The sequence below is a fragment of the Anser brachyrhynchus genome (genome assembly GCF_964034855.1).
Source record: "Anser brachyrhynchus genome assembly, chromosome: 4".
Taxonomy (NCBI): Eukaryota; Metazoa; Chordata; class Aves; order Anseriformes; family Anatidae; genus Anser; species Anser brachyrhynchus.
Window position 1 is genome coordinate 26,451,329 of NC_137698.1, and position 19,343 is coordinate 26,470,671.

The following is a 19,343-nucleotide window of genomic DNA, read 5'->3' on the forward strand; positions in this document are numbered from 1 at the left end:
CACCCACAAAGCTCAGGGAAAGTAGAAAGGATGAATCAAACAATAAAACAACAATTGGCTAAGTTAATGATCGAGACACAGCTGCCCTGGACGAAATGCTTACCATTGGCACTTTTAAACATAAGAACTAAACCACACAGTGAGACTGGATTATCATCATATGAAATGTTATATGGTATGCCTTATTCTCAAGGGATGCCCCTAGGGAACAATGTAGTTGAGGATCATAGTATCCAGAAATACATAATTACCATTGGAAGGAGATTACAGGAGATAAGAGAAATTGGGATGATGACTCAGACACCACCTTTAGGATTTGCTATTCATAAAATACAACCAGGAGACAAGGTCTTAATAAAAACCTGGAGAGAAGAATCATTGAACCCCCGATGGGAGGGACTGTACCTTGTTTTACTTACTACTGAAACAGCTGTGAGAACAGCAAGAAGGGGTTGGACCCACGCATCCAGAATAAAAGGACCAATAACTACCGAAGCCTGGAGGGTTGAGTCCACTCCTGGGGAACTGAAACTGAGACTAAAGAGGAACTGATATCCCAGCAATGAGGTTCTGCATGAATTAAGGGCACTGGATAAAGAGGACAAGTCTGAAGGGAGGAAAGGGAGAAGGCAAGACCGGGGTAGGACCCTCCACTGCGGCGTGTATGGTCTACCGAGGGAGGCAACCCCTATGGGTATTGACCGCCGAGTGAGAGTGCCTCGACCGGACTTCTCCCACACCAAGATCAGTTTGTCCTGAGAAAAATAACATGAGAACCTTTTAACCCCATAATAAAATTGTGATTAGTTTTTCCAGGAGCTGGATCACCCTGAAGGGCTGAATGGTAACACAAGCTCTGAAAGCGGGCCCAACCCCATGATTGAAGGCGCTTCCCACACTCTCAAGATTGGACGGCGAAAAAGGCTTATAATATGACAGGTCGCCAAAGAGAACTGAATTGTGACTGTAAGTGGAAACCCAACGTGGGAGCTTGGAAGCGTGCATATACGAGTACAAACGGGGCAGACATTGTAACAGGACCACTCGGTAACAAGGACACTCTGTATTATCACGCCCCAAAGGGTAAAGATGGATGGGATGGTCATTTTCCAAACGGGACGTGGGCCCTAAAGGGACATTATTGGGTGTGTGGCAAACATGCTTACAAGAGGCTACCTGAAAATTGGTCGGGAATATGCTATGTGGGGTACATAAGACCCTTGTTCTTTTTATTGTCACAAACACAAGGAGATCATTTAGGAATAAGATTATATGATGACCTGAACAGAGTGAAACGATCTATAGATACTTCCTTAACCGGGGGTAGTGCCCAAAAATGGGGAAAGGATGAATGGCCTCCTGAAAGAATCATACAGCATTATGGGCCAGCCACCTGGAACCCAAATGAGTTGATATCAGGAGCCCGAGAACCTATTTATAATTTGAACCGAATAATTAGGTTGCAAGCTATCCTCGAGGTTGTAACAAATCAAACAGCGACAGCCTTGGATCTTTTGGCTGACCAATCCACTCAAATGAGAAATGCTATATTCCAACATAGAATGGTCTTAGACTACTTACTAGCAGAAGAAGGGGGAGTATGTGGAAAACTGAACGATTCTAATTGTTGTCTACAGATTGATGATAATGGAAAAGTGGTCAAGCAGATAACAAAGGAAATTAGAAAGTTAGCCCACGTCCCAGTACAAACTTGGAAGGGTATGGATTGGGATTTCTTTTCATGGTTGCCTGGTGAACCATGGGTTAAAAGGATGCTGTTTTTATTTTTATGTGGTGTAATGACATTATTGTTTATACCTTGTATGATACCTTGCTTTACGTTGTTGATACGGCGAGTAATAAATAGCACCCAATTTGTGATGACTTCAGTGGAGAGAAAAGGTGACGTGTCGATAATGATGCTTAAGAAGTGGACACCCCGAGAACTGACTGATGAAATCCAATTGTTACTGACAAAGGTTGAAGGAGAGACACGAATTGATGATTAAAAAAAAAAAAAAAGGGAGGAATTGTAAGAAATGGTCCAGCAATTCGTGCCACTAAGGGGTTTTGAAGGGTTAACATTGAGGCCTGGGTTTAGGCGCGAAAAGAACAAGGGATTTCTTCAGAGAAAAACTACTGACTTTGCACGGATGTGCAGTAACTTCTGATAGCCGGCCAAGAGACCACCAGATAAGGAGGAAGAATGAGAGCCTTCCTGTCTTCCTGTCTCCCTGGACCACCAGATAAGGAGGAAGAATGAGGGCCTTCCTGTCTCCCTGTTCGAGCAGCCCCTGAGAAAGTAACAGAGACTGATAAGCAGGCGACATCGGATTCGGGAAACCAATTATAATAACCTTGCCTCTTTTAGAAGTAGTAATAAATATGTATTAGCCTAGGAGTATAAAAAAGTAGATGCCTTACGTAACGGGTGTGCGTCCCGGTGGAGCAGAGACTCCCGGCGCACCCAGCGCTGTTTGCTTGCCTCTATTCGTTTAATAAATTGTAAACTCTGATTGTAATCCTATTTGGGACTCAGTCATTTATAACAAACACATGTATCTGGCTTGAAGTTTTCCTCAAAGGGAGAATAAGAACAGCTTCATTTTAGCTACAGCACTTTGGTACAAATGAGAGGTGAATCAGGCTACAGGCAATGAAAGAGTTCATGCAGCTTGACAAACATGTTTTTTGTTTTGTTTTTTTTTTAAAGCTAACAGAACTGTTGTTCCATGGTAATGCCTTGATCTTAGTAAATATAGCTCTTTTTTTTTTTTTTCTCCCTCTCATTTAGAGGAAGCATTTTTTAATAACTAGGATATAGAGGGCCTTCCACACCTTGAGGAGCTAATTTTAGTCACTTAATACAATATCAAAAGGATCATTCCTTGTTCACAGATAAAAATAGCTAAGAGCCAAATGGATTTGGGAAAAAAAAATCATCACTAAAGTTAAGAACAGCTAATGTTAAGAGCTTTTTACAAAGTGACTAATGAACTGGTCTGTCAAGCAGTAAATCCAGAATTCTCTAGTACTTTTCCCAGTGCAACTGCAATTTTATATATACTAGAACAAGGAGAAAAAATAGGAAAAGCTTTCTGCTGAAACTGTAGATTCTACTCAAAAAAAACAGAAGTTGCATTGATATAGAAATAAATGGATTGGTTAAAAAAAAAAACAAACAACAAGCAAGCAAGCAAAAAAAAAAACATGAACATTGTAAGGAACTTTCTAACTTCAGAATAACACAAAAAAAAAACCCTAAGATATTTTAAGATAAAATTCAAAGCAATTATCTAAATAAAGGCTTTGTTTTAGCCCCAAATTACTTTTCTTTTGGCAATCAGAAAGGCCCTCAGCCTCCCTCCCCTGCTCACCTGTGTGCCCATTCACACATACTTAGCCGAGCAGTGTTTTTCAGCTATTTCCTCCCTGTGTTTTAAATGAGTTTGCATGAAGGGCATAGGGACTTCATGAATGTACATGTAAAATATCAGAGCTAATTATTCTGACACAGGCACAAAACTGATAAAGGTCACCAACCCAAAAAGCATACAATGGGCATGTGAAAGCACATCATACAAAGTACATATCAAGATAAAGAGTTGCCACTGTTTGAACAACTCAGCAATAGGTAGGGATATTGAAGTTTCTTATAAAATCATAAAACTCATATCTCAGTCTATCACTCCTGTACTAAATTCTTTCCAGCCCATGGTAAACAATGAGAGCAGTTGGCATTAGTGGTATTAAGCCTAATTTATGTGTTTTAACCTTTTCAAGACCACTTGGCTTCTATCAACAAGACTGAAGACAGTATCAGCCCAAATAGACAGGAGTCTAAATACCATGGCATCTCAGACTCTTTTCAGATGCCTTTTAGATACAAGAACAAGTGAAATTATCATCTCTTCTTTCTTTCAGGTCTCATACCACGGCATTCTGCTAGCAGAGAACTTCCTTGCCAAGATAACGGTCCCCATCTGTCATTCACCCTTCATGTTTCTCAACGGAGTTAAAAAGCCTGACAGTTTCCATGAATAACAATGACACATACTCATATCTCGCAAAGAGGCACAAATTTTGTCGATGAAAAGACAGGAAAAAATCCCACAGCGTTTAAAAGTTTTCTGAGCACTGCTTATGTCTGGTTTTGAGTGAAGATGGAACTGCCATTGTGTGCAAGTCAACCACCCCTCCTTACATCAGTTATCATGTAATTGCTGACTGAGGTCACTGTAACTAAGGACCTGTCCTCACCATGAACACAAATCTGTTTTGTAACCAACACCTTGTTCTTTCACAGGAAAGATTCTTTCCTATTTTACAATAGCCCTCATTTAGTTGGGTTTCAGTAACATTTAATATGCAATTATTGACCATGTTTATGCATTAGCACTTAAAAAGCTGCTTAAACATACCTGTTTGAACACCTTTTTCTGAAACCTATCCTAAAATCGTAACACAGAAGCATGTTTTAGAGGAGATGCTTGCAAGTAGCTTGTAGAGAAAGTGCTTTTACTACTGTGAAGAGTTTTCATGGTAGATTTAACAAATGTAAGTGCATAGGTATAGTTATAGATGGACTTGTGTTACACATAATTTTCAGAAAGACTGCACATACCTGTTTAGTAATAAGTTTATTTTGTCAGTGCAGAAGACAATGGAAAAAAAATCTTTAAAAGGGAAAGGACAACAACCAAACTTATCTAGGTTTGGTGATTAATAACTAAGTACACCATCAGTCTTTGGTCAGCCTCACATCACTCAAAATATTATTCCTAGCACAAGTTAATTTTAATTTCAGCATGAAAAATTTCTGCTGTACAGAGGTTCAGTACATAGAAAAAAAGTAACCAATATCCCATATTAAATGTTATTACAAAAGAAAAGAGATGACATATACACACAGAACTCTATTTAGAAGCACTTTTCATTATTGGTATGAGTTATTTGGTATTTTGTTTTTCCTTCAGCTACGTTATTGAACTTCTGACTGTACTCAGTCAAGTTGACTGAGAAATATACCTTATGTCTTTGGGGGATATGCACTATTTCAGATTATAATTTAGATATATTTCCCATTTTTTATATATAATTCTATCTTCACTGTTTAACATTCAGCTCTTGTAGAGGCTGGTCAAGCACTGGTCTTTGTGAAAAATCTGTTGAATATTTTGCCAGTGATCTTAGTACAAAAGTAGGTGCATGCTAATGACATTTTAAGAGTCATCATCAATAGAGAAGATTAGAATTTTGTATAGGAAGAGCTAGATGACCTTGAGGACTACAATTACAAAAGTGACACTGAGTTAAGTACTGTTTAGGAGAAGATCATATATAAAATGTTCAGGAAAAAAAATCTTGAAGTTTGGGAGCAAAATTTCACCTCTTAGACTAAAATTCCATTAAGCATTAGAGGAAAGCTACTTAATTTGTTTTAAAAATATCTTACCAACTTTACAATTAGTAAAATGCATTGTCATTATGTGCAGTAGCACAGATCTCACTTGAAAGATCCAGGGATCCCTTCCTGCTGGAGGGGCTCAGTTGACTTGATTTATCTATTTGACTAACGCTTCTCATCCCTTCTTATTTAGTGTTTTGAAGAAGTCTAAAACTCTCTAAATTATGTACTCCCCTCCTCCACGAGGGCCAGGTGCCTTGTATTACCTAGTTTTCCAATTGTCTTGTTCTTTTAAGAATTAGTATTTCAAAACTGGATCCTTTTGAAAATGCTTACAATTCAAACTGCTGATGGCTTAGTCTCTTTGACAAGTCAGCTGCTAAAGGAAAAGAACAGAAGATGAAGCAGGCAAAGTACAGAAACAGAAATATTGTTTCTGCCCAAATGAAACCAAGCGGGAATTGGGTCAGAGTGCCTTTTAAGGGAAGCAATCCAGCTGCTTCTATGCATTAAGTCACATAAACCTGCTATTTCTTCTTCATATGATTCAGAGCAAAGGTCCAAAATAGGAAGACAAATTTGGTCTTAAGATTTTTTTGTTTGTATATTTTTTGTAGGGAGCAAGCTGTATGTCCCCAGATGATTTGCAGCATGCCTGAGTGTTTTGGCCAGTATGGCTGTATAAGAGCATTGATGATGGGCTGAAAAATCTAAAAGTTCCTCAGTACATATCACAATAAATTCAAACATATGAAAATTCTACATATGATTGGGGAAAATCCACACCCCAGAAAGCTCCTGGGTTAATAAAGGTCTTGAATGCCTTTTTTTTTTTTTTTTCCTGGCTGGAACGCCGTTTTTCATGGCCAAACTTCCAAAGAAGTTCAACAGAATTTTACATGCCAATAAGTTTCTGAAAATCATGCATCAGAGATCCTCCTTTATTAAGAGGGTGCCTGAAGTAAGATAGAATTCAACATCATACATATTTTATTTATTAATATGACATGGTCACAGGATGCTTAAAACTCTGAAAACTGGAAATACATAAGGTGACTCAGGAATGAGTTGTCAATATTTTGGAACAGAAAAATCTATTACAAAATATGATGACCCTGGACCGGTTTCGTTAGTCACCCTTCCAAATTAGTCCACACACAGAAATCTGCATCAGACAGAAGGATTGATGCACACAAAGCATGTCCTAAAAGTAATAACCATCATTCCAAGTACTCGTGTCTAAAACATAATGAATCTAACATGAACTGTGCTATGTCCTTATTTGATGGAATACTAGGAGATGAATATTATGTGACATTCCAGTACGTGTGATCATCTTGTTATATCTCAAACTGCACTGAGCTTATTTTTTTTATTTTTTTTTTTTTCCTTAAGGGCATGTAAAAAAAAAAGTTATTCCCTTTGTGGAAGACAGCAGTAGAATTTAAAAGCCAAAGCTAATGTAGACATGGCAGAATATGAAACATGAAACATATACTATACAAGTTCTCAAGATGACAACAACATCCAAAAGCTTCACCAAAGCAGACCAATTTTGAGATAGGTACCTGAGATGGTTTAGGTAGAAAGCACATTTATATGACTACCAAAAGTTCATAAGCATAGCAAATTGATGAGGATGTTAAAGAGCTTCAGAAAGTTAAAGAGTAAGAATTTGCTTGATGGATAGCGAAGTAAGAAAACGGATGCTTACCTGAGAATTTAAAAGAAAAGTTCTCATCCTGTTTGTATTTCTAAATAAAATTTCCAAAATGAAGTAACTTATAATTATTTCTTTTGATAGTTTAGCAATCTGTCTACTCTTCCTAACTATTTCGTGATAGAACACCATATGCTTTGAAAATGTCTCGTGACTGTCTGAAGTTATAGAACAAATCAGCAGGCTAGAGATAGTAATATGAAGACATTTAAGTTTTAAATAGGATTCAAGTCGCATGTCAACAGTGCAGTTGCAGTTACAATTGGTAGCTCCACGGTGGAGCCAAAAGCACAAGCTTTACACTCATTGCTGAAAGAATCAGAAACATATGTAAGTGTGAAAGCATGCAGCTTCCTAAAGAAACACTTTCTTCCAGCATACCCTTCAAAGCAGTGATTTCTTAGACCTATCTGCAATTGAAGAAGTGTTTCAAAAAGTCAGTTTCATTAAATGAAACAGCTTGTTGTTTATGTAGAGTACCAGTCATTAAGTTTCATTACTGTTGAATGTTGAGTATATCATAGGTATATCACAGCAAGGGGAAAACTCTCGTTTCAGAATGGAAAACATAAAAACAAAGCCATACCACAAAGATTTCAGGCTACAATCAAGTGTTCTGGGGAAAATCAGCATCTTTGATTTTAGATAAATACTTTTATATGGCATTAAAAAATAACATTCAGTATAAAGCATCTTAGATGAACCTAAATGATTCTGTGGTTTAAGTGTATAAAACAAAACTTTGTTAAAGGATCACTATAGTGTTAGCTTCATAAAGCAAACACTCTTCTCTTCCCTGTTCAAAAGCACATTTTATAATTCAAAACACTATATATATCAGCCTTCAGTGAAGCCTTACATTCATTTCCAAAACTGAAAGCTATTATCGTCTTCAAAATTCTGTTTTGTTTAAGGAATATAAATGTTAATGCTCACATATACATGACAATAACATGAATAAAATAATGATGTAGAATAAGAAAAATTCTAGGATATTTTGTGCCAGCTGTGTACTGCTGTTTCATTTAGAAAACAAAAAACAAAAAAGCATCAAACTGAAGTTGTGAGTGAAGCTCAATGCTGCTGCCTATGTTCTGTCGGGCTAGATTAATTCTCAGAAGAATGGGTGCTTCCTAATGCATCTCTTCTTGTCATACCAGGGCTACCCAAATGTAAAAGCTACCAGTTTACTACTTTGCTTGTGAGTTTGTGGAAACAAGAATTCAGAGGCCACGTTACCTCTCTGTATGAACCACTGAGTGTCACAGACAGCCCAACCTATTTGATACAGGCATGGGATGACAGTCTCCTAAACCAATTAATATATATATATCTGAGTGAGAGGGCTTCTTGTTGTCACGTGTGGCTGTACAATTTTAATGGTTTCTAAACCTTCAGTTTGAAACCTTCTATAAATCCTGTTATCAGAAGAACTTACTTACATCTAGTTAAGGTGGGTTGGTTTTTGTCCTAAAGCAAGCAAAGAGCAACACTCTTTGAGGTGAGGAGCCCAGTTAGTACTGGAGAAGTCTCTCTGTATATTGCCTGAGTTTTGCCTGGCTGGTGTACAGAAATATCATCATCCTGCCAGGCTGTAGGGTGTCTTCTCTGGTAACTAACACACCAGGAACAACATTTCTTCTTCATATAGGATCAGTAACAGGATGTCACTTCTGCAAATTTCTGGAGATACATTTTTCACTGCTGTACCCTTAAAAATGCTTATAAAGGCAAATGAGCTACAAAAACATGTTAGGCATTCATTTGTAGGTATGAGAGTCATTCAGCATATTAGTAATTAAGGGGTCTATCAAGTTTTAGGTTCTATCTCCAGCTGGCATGCTCATCCTGTACTCATTTTTGTAGGGTTTTGTTCAGAGTTAGATAGAGAATACTAACAGAGTAAATTTTCATACATAGCTGTTGGCCTATACAATTCACCTCCATTCATTTGAATCATTCATTTAACCATGAGGGAAAACTAGCTGTTGAAATATATTTTGAGAGTTAGTAGTGAATTTCCATTCGTCTTAGTGTTAGAGGTTAAGTAAACTCTGAAGTAAGAATCAATCCTGAAAAGTACTGTTTGAACTAAAATATACCTTGCTAATTTGTAAGCTCTTCAGTTAAGAGATGTATCTGCTTACACAGTAAATCACAGACTGGAGAAAAAGAGCTGGAAGCATACTACAGCTAAAGTGAGGGCATTACCTGCCTGGAGTAGAAGTAAAAATGCATCTGTAAATTGCACGGAATTATGCAATTACAAGCTGCCTCTAATGACACACATAGCTGTCAGAGACCTACTTCAGTAACAGAAGATTTCCGGGTACTAACAAAGTTGTAGAGCTATTCTTGCAGCACAATTTATTATTGAGAGTGCTGCAGTCATACTGCTATTTGCCTAGCTGGTGCAAAGTGAAAGATTTGTTTTTGCAAAGCAGCGCACAACATTTCCATAAGGGAGGAGGCTCGACAAGGAGAACAGGCTGCTTCTCCAGTGATGATGATAATGAGCTAATGATCTCAGAGACTAGCTGGACATCAAGGAGGCTGTTGCATTAGCAACAGGGAGACAAGGGTGCTGAGATGACAACTGTCATGCAAACTCCTACTCAGCAGATTGCAAACAGGTTCAGCAGAGCTGACAAGGAATAGAGAGGAGTTCTACTGTACCGCTTATATAACCACTGCCAGTTATTTTGCTAAGGAAAAGAATTGCCTGAAACCCAGCAGAACAAGTCAGATTATTGCAATGATAAAAAGTCACCAGGGAGATAAAGGTCAAGATGGGAGGGAGTCAGTCTTTGCTATAAACTTCTGTAACTAAATCAAGTACTGGTAACTCAGAACCTTAATGTATGCAAATCACAGTAATAATTAAATAAAAACATATTTAGGAAACTGTGGTAATTAAGGAAGCTCAAACATATACTTAAAAAAAATTACCAGGACAAGGTAATTCTTAAGTATCTTTCTAGCTTGCATAAAGAAAACTTGCATTTTGGGAAATACAATTTGATTAGCATATACAAGATACCAAATAGTAGAATAATAACAATGCTAAATGCAGTAGATAACTTTTGGGCTCAAATGCACTGCTTTTAAATGCAATTATAATTTAATTTGGACATCATTATGTTGAATAAAGATTAATCAATAACGGAACTGAATATTGTTTTGGAGCTTACAGAGCAACAGCAAAAATGCAGCCTGTCCATTTCTACATAAAGTAAAAGAACACAGTCCCAGCTATTAAGAATTACAATAATACATAATTTTTCATAAGAGTGATTTTACTGAAAATGTAAGCCATCAGGTAAGCAAAGCCGGTTAGAAAACAATGTTTAAAGAGAAAGATTTCAAAAGATATTTGGAAATTCTTTAAAAAAAAAGATAGCTGTGACAGAGCAAGAATCATCAGATAACGGTTCCACTATCAACATAAGGATTACATCTGAAAGTACATCCTGGGCAATGTAAGTACCTAACAGTAATAACAAAACTGCAAGAAGGAAATAGAAAATATGTCAATATTAACTTAAAACTTATGGGATATAAAAATATGATGATGTTAAAGGCATTGTTGAAAATGCATGTTGGAATAGGCTTATAGAAAGTTGGAAGCTTTAAGTATTACAGGATCAGACTTTGGTGGTAATTAGGTACATCTTCTGACAGACAGGGCAAAGTAACTTTTTATGGTGACAGACCTTACAAGCTACTTTTTTTTTTTCTTCTGCCACCACCAGCTGTAGCAGTAATTCAAGTAATGTCTAGGTACTTTCACAGGAAGAAAACACCATGCATGACACTTCAAAAAGAAAGGATTAAGAAAGAGACACAGAAAGTCTAAAATCACACAAACTCAAATGAGAAATTGCATGAATTGTCAACAATGGATGTGATTAACTGCTGCGATATATTACTAATAGGGTGAGGGGACTCACCTGATGCTTTTCTGGAAGACATGTTTTATCCAGGAATATTTTTGGATTCCGTACATGGTATCTTGGAAAAACATAAGGATCTGTAACTACAGAGGTCAGGCTAAATGTTCCAATAGCACAAGCGTTCAGTGAAACTTTGAATAATACCATTGCAGTAGCTGCTTCTTATGTTTTGCTTACTAGAGGAGATAAATCCCTGGCTGCATGCCCTGGGTCTGCTTCATGTTGTTAATCACTTTGTAATTTCCCTTGGAGAATATATTGGCTGGACAGCCTCCGTCTGAGGACATTCCTTTCCCTTCAAGCCTTTATACCTCTCTGAAGCACCTACAGCTTTTCTCTGTGCTAAGAAAAGAAAATAACTTTACATCTTTTAATATTTCGATGTTTTCAGTGTCTCTTCATTTCCTCCATAGTAACTGGAAAGCTTCTTTCCAGAGGTTTTTAGATTCTTGCAATACTTCTTTACTTCTAAATTCAGCTCTAACCACACTTGTTGTGGTTTAACCCGGCTGGCAGCTAAACACCACACAGCCGTTCGCTCACCCTCCCCCCTCCCTCTCTGGGATGGGGGAGAGAAACGGGAAAGTGAAGCCGGTGAGTTGAGATAAAGACAGTTTATTAAGACAGGAATATAATAATAACAATAATAGTAATAATAGTGATAATGATAATAGTATTAATAATAATAATGTGTAAGAAAACAAGTGATGCACAATGCAATTGCTCACCACCCGCTGACCGATGCCCAGCCTATCCCCGAGCAGCCGGCCCCCCACCCCGGCCAGCCACCCCTATATATTGTTTAGCATGACGTCAGATGGTATGGAATACCCCTTTGGCCAGTTTGGGTCAGCTGTCCTGGGTCTGTCCCCTCCCAGCTCCTGCTGCACCCCCAGCCTGCTCGCTGGCAGGACAGAGCGAGAAGCCGAAAAGTCCCTGACCTGGTGTAAACACTGCTCTGCAACAATTAAAACATCAGCATGTTATCAGCGCTCTTCTCATCCTAATCCAAAACATAGCACCCTACCAGCTACTAGGAGGGAAAATTAACTCTGTCCTAACTGGAACCAGGACAGATATCCACCCCTTATTCCATACCATTTATGTCATGCTCAGGTTACACTCTTTCCAATACATTCTAATTAATCACCATTTTCATCTATGATATATAGCAATCATGGTAGTGATGACATACAGTATTATATAATAATTAACATACTACAATTCAACTCATGGGCTATTCTCACCCAGTATCAAATCCCCTTGAGGTACACACTGGACCTCCCCATTCTTTTGCATTACCCACCAAGCGCATCCAGGTCCCTGAGCAAAAGCAATTCCACAAATGGGTTTGCCTTTTCCTGAGGCAGGAGTAGCCCAGACTGTTTTACCCAGCATGTTTCTTACGTGCACTACAGGAACTTTATCCCCTTCTACAGTGCGTAACAGGTTTGATTGGGCAGGTCCAGCTCGGTTGGCAGATCCCCTGGTATTGACTAACCAGGTGGCCTTTGCCAAATGTGTATCCCAGTTTTTGAATGTCCCAGCACCCATTGCTTTCAGTGTAGTCTTCAACAGTCCATTGTATCGTTCAACTTTTCCAGAGGCTGGTGCATGATAGGGGATGTGATACACCCACTCAATACCATGTTCTTTGGCCCAAGTGTCTATAAGGTTGTTTCGGAAATGAGTCCCGTTGTCTGACTCAATTCTCTCTGGGGTGCCATGTCGCCATAGGACTTGCTTTTCAAGGCCCAGGATAGTGTTCCGGGCGGTGGCATGGGGCACAGGATATGTTTCCAGCCATCCGGTGGTTGCTTCCACCATTGTAAGTACGTGGCGCTTGCCATTGCGGGTTTGAGGGAGTGTGATGTAATCGATTTGCCAGGGCTCTCCATATTTATATTTCAGCCATCGTCCTCCATCCCAAAGAGGTTTTGACCATTTGGCTTGCTTGATTGCAGCACATGTTTCACAGTCATGAATAACCTGTGCTATAGTGTCCATGGTCAGGTCCACCCCTCGATCGCGAGCCCATCTATAGGTTGCATCTCTACCTTGATGGCCTGAGGTGTCATGGGCCCATCGGGCTATAAATAATTCACCTTTATGTTGCCAGTCCAGGTCCACCTGAGCCACTTCAATCTTAGCAGCCTGATCCACCTGCTGGTTGTTTTGATGTTCTTCAGTAGCCCGATTCTTGGGCACATGAGCATCTACATGGCGTACCTTTACAACCAGGTTCTCCACCCGGGCAGCAATATCTTGCCACAATGCCGCAGCCCAGATGGGCTTGCCCCTGCACTGCCAGTTGTTCTGCTTCCATTGCTGTAACCACCCCCACAGGGCATTTGCTACCATCCATGAATCAGTATAGAGATAGAGATCTGGCCACTTTTCTCGTTCAGCAATATCTAAAGCCAGCTGAATGGCTTTCACTTCTGCAAACTGACTCGATTCACCTTCTCCCTCAGCAGCTTCTGCAACTCGTCGTGTAGGACTCCATACAGCAGCTTTCCATCTCCGATGCTTTCCCACAATACGACAGGACCCGTCAGTGAACAAGGCATATTTCTTCTCATTTTCCGGTAGCTTGTTGTACAGTGGGGCTTCTTCAGCACGAACCACCTCCTCCTCTGATGATATCCCAAAGTATTTGCCTTCTGGCCAGTCCATAATCACCTCCAAGATTCCTGGGCGACTGGGGTTTCCTATTCGAGCCCGCTGAGTAATCAGTGCAACCCACTTGCTCCATGTGGCATCAGTTGCATGATGTGTAGAGAGGACCCTTCCTTTGAACATCCAGCCTAGTACCGGCAGTCGGGGTGCCAGGAGGAGCTGCGCTTCAGTACCGACCACTTCGGAAGCAGATCGAACTCCTTCATATGCTGCCAATATCTCCTTTTCAGTTGGAGTATAGCGGGCTTCAGATCCTCTGTATCCCCGACTCCAAAACCCCAGGGGTCGACCTCGAGTTTCCCCAGGTTCTTTCTGCCAGAGGCTCCAGGTGGGACCATTCTCCCCGGCTGCGGTGTAGAGCACATTCTTTACATCTGGTCCTGTTCGGACTGGCCCGAGGGCTACTGCATGAACTATTTCCTGCTTAATTTGTTCAAAGGCTTGTCGTTGCTCAGGGCCCCATTCAAAAGCATTCTTCTTACGGGTTACTTGGTAGAGCGGGTTTACAATCAGACTGTAATTTGGAATATGCATTCTCCAAAACCCCACGACACCTAGGAAAGTTTGTGTTTCTTTTTTGCTAGTTGGTGGAGACATAGCTGTTATCTTGTTGATCACATCCATTGGGATTTGACGACGTCCATCTTGCCATTTTATTCCTAAAAACTGGATCTCTCGTGCAGGTCCTTTAACTTTATTCTGTTTTATGGCAAAACCGGCCTTCAGAAGGATTTGGACTATTTTCTTCCCTTTCTCGAAAACTTCTTCTGCAGTGTCACCCCACACAATGATGTCATCGATGTACTGCAGGTGTTCAGGAGCTTCCCCCTGCTCCAGCGCAGACTGGATCAGTCCATGGCAAATGGTAGGGCTATGTTTCCACCCCTGGGGCAGCCGATTCCAAGTATATTGGACTCCCCTCCAAGTGAAAGCAAACTGTGGCCTGCACTGTGCTGCTAGAGGGATGGAGAAAAATGCATTAGCGATATCAATTGTGGCATACCACTTGGCTGCCTTTGATTCCAGTTCATACTGGAGTTCTAGCATGTCCGGCACTGCAGCACTCAGTGGTGGGGTGACTTCGTTCAGGCCACGATAGTCCACTGTTAGTCTCCACTCACCATTAGACTTTCGCACTGGCCATATAGGACTATTAAAAGGTGAATGAGTCTTGCTGATCACTCCTTGGCTCTCCAGTTGACGAATTAGCTTATGGATGGGACTCAGGGAGTCTCGGTTGGTGCGATATTGCCGCTGGTGCACAGTTGTGGTAGCGATCGGCACTTGCTGTTCTTCAACCCTCAGCAACCCCACAACAGAAGGGTCCTCTGAGAGACCAGGCAAGGTAGACAACTGTTTAATGTCCTCTGTCTCCAAAGCAGCTATGCCAAAAGCCCAGCGGAACCCTTTTGGGTCCTTGAAATATCCTCTTCTAAGATAGTCTATGCCAAGGATGCACGGAGCATCTGGGCCAGTCACAATACGGTGCTTTTGCCACTCATTACCGGTTAGACTCACTTCAGCCTCCAATACAGTTAACTGCTGGGATCCCCCCGTCACACCATAAATACAGATGGGCTCTGGCCCTTTATAGCTTGATGGCATTAGAGTACATTGTGCACCGGTGTCTACCAAAGCCTTATACTTCTGTGCGTCTGACGTGCCAGGCCATCGAATCCACACAGTCCAATAAACTCGATTGTCCCTTTCCTCCCCCTGGCTGGAGGCAGGGCCCCTCTAGTCCTGGTCAGAATCTTCGTTTCTGTGTTTAAAGGACTGCCTGCTGGAAGTTGGAGCAGCAAACTTTTCAGAGAACTCCTTTTTCCCAGTTGTTTTCCTTTGCAATTCACGTACCCGTGCCTCTAGGGTCGCAGTAGATTTTCCATCCCATTTTCTCATGTCCTCTCCATGGTCACGTAGGTAAAACCACAGGGTGGCGCGGTGTGTGTGCCCACCATATTGTCTTCCTTGCATAGATGAACGTTTACCCCTAATAGCTGAGACACTGGTTTGTACAGGTGGGGAGGAAAATAATCTCTCTTCAAGTTGGTGGATCTTTTCAGAAAGTTTCTCCAAAGTATTCTCTTTTAGCTGGTGGACACTGGTTCGTTCAGGTGGAGGGGAAGATAAATTCTCTTTAAGTTGGTGGACCTCTTCAGAGAGTTTCTCCACAGCCGAGACACAGGCCTGTAGGGAAGAGGAGAGATTTCCTTCGTACTGCCGGAGCAATTTAGCCACTTCATTCACTGGGGGATTCTCCTCCGCTTTCCAGGCTAGTATTGCCAATGAGCTGGCATATGATGATGGTGCACTCTGTACAAACTTCCGCCACATGGGTAGTGTACACCGGACTGCATCTGGATCTGCGGATGTTTGTGCGTCGTCTAGGTCCTTATAAATTACTTCCCGTACGGCCAATTCCCTCAGGTACTGAATTCCCTTCTCCATGGTGGTCCATTTGCCTGGTAGACATACAAGTTCTTCCTTGAAGGGATACCTTTCCTGCACAGCTGACAGGAGACGCCTCCAGAGGCTGCGAGATCGTGCTCCATCTCCAATTGCTTTGTCAATGCATGCGTCCCTAGCAAGGGATCCCAGCCGCCTGGCTTCCTTGCCCTCTAATTCCACATAATTGGCTCCAGTGTCCCAGCACCGGAGCAGCCAGGTGACAAGCTGCTCACCTATACAGCAACCAAAATCTTTTCGCACATCTCGTAGCTCACGCTGGTATAGAGTCCGGGTAGTTACTGTTGATTTTTCGACATCCCCATCCTCATCTTCAGTCTCCTGCACCTTTGATGGCCCAGCCTCGTCTTCACTATGCCCAGACTTAGCAGAAGACTGTCTGCGTTCTAAACGACCTGAGCCTCTATACCATTTTTTCACCTTGTCTACAGGGGCAACTGGCACTGCTACAGCTCGTTTCTCTGACCCAGCCACAGGGTCTGCCACAGGGGTTGGAATGCCCTCTGCGGGGTCAACTTGCACGCTACAGCTCGTTTCTCTGACCCAGACACAGGAGTGGGAGCAGCTGCAGGAGCTGGAGCTGCTGCAGGGGCTGGAGTGGCTGCGGGAGCTGGAGCTGGAGCAGCTGCAGGAGCTGGAGCGGCTGCAGGAGCTGGAGCTGGAGCGGCTGCAGGAGCTGGAGCTGGAGCGGCTGCAGGAGCTGGAACTGGAGCGGCTGCAGGGGCTGGAGCTGGAGCGGCTGCAGGAGCTGGAGCTGGAGCGGCTGCAGGAGCTGGAGCGGCTGCAGGAGCTGGAGCTGGAGCGGCTGCAGGAGCTGGAGCTGGAGCGGCTGCAGGAGCTGGAGCGGCTGCAGGAGCTGGAGCTGGGTTGCTAGTAGCATCAATTGCAGCTCAATAGGCACAAGCCAGACCCCAGCACGCTACAGTGATTTGTGTCACTTTGGAACTGCCAGAGTCATGACACCTTTTTGTCAAGCATTCTGCCAGCTTTTTAGGATTTTGCAGTTGTTCAGGGGTGAATGTCCAAAACACTGGAGGTGACCACTGCTCTAGAAACCTGCCCATATCCTCCCACACTCCCTGCCACTCGCAACTATCCCGCCTCAAGACAGATCTCCGGATGAGATTCCTAAGTAGTTGTTTAACCCTCAACAAAACCTGAAGCGCATTCAGGAGACATAACAACAAGAGCAGGCTGGTCTGAGTATCCCAAGGATATTCAACATCTCGGAGAACCACTGTAACTAGCTCGGGGGATAAGAGGGTGGTGGTGAAGGAGAAAGGGAGAGTGAACAGGTAGGGAAACATGTCTTCCCCTGTCCCCTTCACAGATTGGCTCCCTAACGAAAACAGGCAATAGGTGTAATTGCCAATAGTTTCCGAGATATGGGTTCCAAAGTATAGAGTCGACGTCAGTGCTGAGTACAAATACCAGGTTAGAGTCGTGACCAGATATTTCATCATTTCATAAGCCATTGTTACACCGCACAGTACCATAACAATCTTAAACCAGGGCCCGGAAAGGATAAACAGTGCAACAGGGAGCACATACAGAAAGTAACGCACCATAAAACTCAATTTGGAATACAGGTACAGCAGACCGGAGATTAAGGCAATCAACATCGTGACTAGCAACTATTAAGCAGGTCCAATACTTATACCAATTTTAGTTTAACACACTCTGGTCAGATTTGTCGATATCTCAACCCTTCGAGCCCCACGTTGGGCGCCAAAAGGGCTGTTGTGGTTTAACCCGGCTGGCAGCTAAACACCACACAGCCGTTCGCTCACCCTCCCCCCTCCCTCTCTGGGATGGGGGAGAGAAACGGGAAAGTGAAGCCGGTGAGTTGAGATAAAGACAGTTTATTAAGACAGGAATATAATAATAACAATAATAGTAATAATAGTGATAATGATAATAGTATTAATAATAATAATGTGTAAGAAAACAAGTGATGCACAATGCAATTGCTCACCACCCGCTGACCGATGCCCAGCCTATCCCCGAGCAGCCGGCCCCCCACCCCGGCCAGCCACCCCTATATATTGTTTAGCATGACGTCAGATGGTATGGAATACCCCTTTGGCCAGTTTGGGTCAGCTGTCCTGGGTCTGTCCCCTCCCAGCTCCTGCTGCACCCCCAGCCTGCTCGCTGGCAGGACAGAGCGAGAAGCCGAAAAGTCCTTGGCCTGGTGTAAACACTGCTCTGCAACAATTAAAACATCAGCATGTTATCAGCGCTCTTCTCATCCTAATCCAAAACATAGCACCCTACCAGCTACTAGGAGGGAAAATTAACTCTGTCCTAACTGGAACCAGGACAACACTCCAGGAAAAGGTAACTCTATGAAAAATAAATTAATTGGAAAATGAAGTTTCCTTTTCCTTACATATCTTTCTGCACTAAGTGCCTCAGCAGCCCTTAAAGTTAGTTCAGGCAGAATGAAAAAAATTCTATGTATTTTTATGAAGTTTTCTCTATGTTGTTGAACATAGAAAAAGACAGGAAACCAAGTAATATAAAAACATCACAATTCATGTCTAAAACATGAAATTGCTGTCTGTAAAAATACCATATTATGAGCTGATAGTACTGAAATTAAATTAAAGGATAATTTTTGTACAAAGCCTAAGGCAGCAATGAAATACTTCACCGATTATCTGGTATGAAGCTGGGACAACCAGTCCCAATTTAAGAAGGGCGTAATGATGGCAGATCTAATGGCTCACCTGTGCTGAAGTACTTTAATATATTTTGAACTTCAAAGCACAAGCATTGATGGTCTTTCCAAATGTGGAAGCCGTACAAAGAATTTATACACAATGAATCAAGGTACAAAAGAGAGTTAAAGTGGAGATTGCAACAGTACTACAAATAACAATAACACTTCTTTATTGCTCATAAATATCTGTGTTAACAATGGCATCCAAACCCAATTGGGACTCCTAGGAAGGGTACTCATAGGACAAACTCCATCACACTGTACCGAAAGTGCCTCTATCTACTCCAAAACTGTTCACTGTGAAAAAAGCCACAGTTTCAGGCTTACTGGCATCCCTTTTCACAGTTAAACAAAAGGCTAACCTATAAAATTATGTAAAACATATACAAATGTGTA

General features: G+C 41.7%; 1 protein-coding gene across 16 annotated transcripts in view; it reads right to left on the reverse strand.

Moving 5' to 3' along the window:
* The window catches only part of GALNTL6 (polypeptide N-acetylgalactosaminyltransferase like 6), a 554,330-nt gene that overhangs the window by 488,428 nt on the left and 46,559 nt on the right, over nucleotides 1-19,343 (reverse strand). For 4 of the 16 annotated variants that reach the window (XR_013950460.1, XR_013950461.1, XR_013950462.1 and 1 more), the window contains exon 1: nucleotides 11,809-15,874. The exons of the other annotated variants lie outside the window; for them this stretch is intronic. The gene's annotated coding sequence lies outside the window, so the exon portion shown is untranslated. Of the gene's footprint in view, nucleotides 1-11,808; nucleotides 15,875-19,343 lie in introns of those variants that run through there. 16 annotated transcript variants of the gene reach the window in all.